This window comes from Triturus cristatus, chromosome 6, assembly GCF_964204655.1.
Source record: "Triturus cristatus chromosome 6, aTriCri1.1, whole genome shotgun sequence".
Lineage (NCBI taxonomy): Eukaryota > Metazoa > Chordata > Amphibia > Caudata > Salamandridae > Triturus > Triturus cristatus.
In genome coordinates this window covers 1,829,718,986-1,829,721,676 of record NC_140589.1, presented here as the reverse complement: position 1 = coordinate 1,829,721,676, position 2,691 = coordinate 1,829,718,986, and the positions used below count along the sequence as shown (strand labels likewise).

General features: G+C 45.8%; 1 long non-coding RNA gene across 1 annotated transcript; it reads left to right on the top strand.

Moving 5' to 3' along the window:
• Positions 1-1,285: 1,285 nt before the first annotated feature.
• Positions 1,286-2,340, top strand: LOC146822119 (uncharacterized). The gene is made up of 4 exons (XR_014962811.1): positions 1,286-1,334; positions 1,424-1,489; positions 1,759-1,829; positions 1,939-2,340. It is a non-coding gene; the product is annotated as an uncharacterized LOC146822119 (long non-coding RNA).
• The last annotated feature ends 351 nt before the right edge of the window (positions 2,341-2,691 follow it).

Genomic DNA, 2,691 nt, shown 5'->3' with positions numbered 1-2,691 from the left:
TTCCCCAGTCCCCCCCTTCGATGGCCTCCCTCGACCTACGTTATACATCTTCCTCTCCCAAAAAACTGGTCACAAAAAACTACGCCTACACGCTAGCAGCATCTCCCATTTCCACTGATCAGGCACACGTGGCATGGGGCGATGACCTGGGAGCCGAAATCTCCGAAGCCGATTGGTTATACTGTTGTAATCAAATCAAACGCCTCTCCCCAAACTATCATTTGCGTCTTATCCATTTCAAGTACCTCCATCTACTATATTGGACTCCCGCCCAACTCCATAAGCTTGGATTGATTGCTAGTGATAGATGCCTGCGCTGATCCGCGCCCGCTGCAGACTTTTCTCATCTCGCCTGGCTGTGCACCCGGGTCTCTGCATATTGGCGTGAGGTATGCGCTACGATTTCCACAATCACCTTATCTCCAATTCAGCCTGACCCCTTGCTCTGCCTCTTAGGCTTTGTTAAATTTTGTCCGAACGCCACCCGTCGCTTGACTGCCATGCTGCTGGTTCCTGTGAGGTGCAGGGTCTCTGTGCTGGGGCCGCAGGCCGGCACCCAGGGTTGCCCTCTGGCTTGAGGACGCTTCTCGCTGCCAGACTCTCCTGGCTGTGTTTTGGGATCTCCAGCCTACCAGATCTCGTCCCACTGATATTTGGGGTCCGCTTGTAACCTACCTCTTAGGTCGAGAGTCACAGCGCCTTGCGACCTCTCCCGCGTTCCCCGCCGGCGGCGGCTGCCGGTGTAGGTTCATGCACTGTCTCCCCGCTGCTCCCGTCCCCCCCACACCCTCTGCCTTGTCGCCCTACTGACGACACTCTTTTCTGCAGTACATTTCACTCCCCCGTGCTTACAGGTTACTGTCATTTTACAATGTCCCCACTGTGCCTAAAGTTTCTGATTGCCTTTACTGTATTGCATTGTCATGCTGTGCTTCATTCATTGTAGTGGTGGAATCTTGTAATTGTGCTTTACAATTTTCTCTAAATAAAGTTTCTTTTTGAAAAGAAAAAAAAAGTGTCATTAAACCTACCCATCGAGGTGGTGACCTTGAAAGAATTATTCTCCAGAGAGAAGCATACCTAATTATGAAATTCAACACTTCCTCTTCCGGCCTCAATGAAATGTCGGAGATAAACAGACTGTAAACCCCTTGAATACAGCTCAGAAAGACTTCATTCTATTTTCCAGACTACAAGCACCATCATGCAATGCGTCACCCATGTGACCGGAATTTACAAGTTAGGTCTCGTGATCTGTGTCCTTTCTACTGGGATGTTTGTTTGACTCGGACACATTGGAGAGAGACTGCTGCAGCTGAATTCTTCATTTCCGGGCAAGTTAAGAAAGTTCGCCTGGCTGTCAGAGAAAGAGTATTCAGCACGTACACACACACACGCTGATAACATAGTTTCTATTTTCCAGGAAATTGACTAAATTGTTCAGCTTCTGAACCGTCATGCGTCCTTTATCGATGCCTCCAGAATAGAGGTGAGTGCAGCATTGTTACCGTTGAAACGGATTGCAGCGGTTTAGTAACATGAGCGTTTTTCTTCAAATAAACAGTCTCTTGCGCGCAATTATTAGCATTTTGCAACAAATGTGTATTATTAATTAAGTTCCTTTACATTAATAGTTGCCTCTTGCACACAGTCAGCATTTGCACAATAAATGCGCAGTCTCAATGGAGTTCACCCATATTAGCAGTGGTCTGTCACCCCACGCTATCAAACTCTAATTCTGCTTTCTACAATTTTCAGAAACCCTCAGAAAGAGGACACAAGTTCCCCCGCTGGGTCCATATTTTGGTGTTTAAATCACTACCTGAAGGGTGAGGAGAGACCTGTAAGCACTTTCTTAGCGAATATTAGGTTTGATTGAAAATTAGGGACCATCGTTTAATCCCCCTCTTTTTTTGTGGTTGTTTGTGTCTTTCACAGTGTTTGACCCAGTCCCGGTCCTGAGGAAGAACCCCTAAAGAAATTCCGGGTTCTGAAACGCGTTGACCCCAGTACAGCTCGTCATGACCTTAAAATTCTAGTTATTCAACCACATAGAACACAAACAGGGCAATCTGCAGGTTGCGATTGGTTTAGACGATCAGCTGTTGTTGGCAGGCTTTAGTCCTTGAAATTGATAGCTGCTTTTGCCGCCACATTTTTTGTACAATCTAAGGACTGGTTATCTCAAATTTGTTTGCAATATTGTGTATTGTATTTGTAATTTTCTTTGCTTTTTTATTTGGTATTTATGTTATATGCACTGTTCAAAATTGCTGTTCTTCTTGGTTTGGTCCAAAATATTGAATGTTTATGCTTAAAATATCAATTTACAAAAGTGTAATAAATACACAAAACCATTCTGTTAGTCAAGGTGGTTTTTGCTGAATTGTTGCTCATTGAAAGCACACACCTATACATTTTGTTGTTCACAAGAGTTTGGCCACTGGCATCACCCAGTTCTACGTACCAGTTTCCTCTTTAGTGTTCTTCTCTAAGGGACCATACACATCTTCACCTTCAGGAAGGTAGGACCTGTCAATGGGTGGAAAGTCCGAGGAATAGCATTGCCTGCACTGCACCGGAATTGCCCGACACTGGGGTGGTGTCGGGGATAAAGACTGGCTCATCGTTAAATGGTGCTGGGTGGGATGGAGGCACTCGTGGTGGCATCAGTCTGGATCCCAGAGCAGA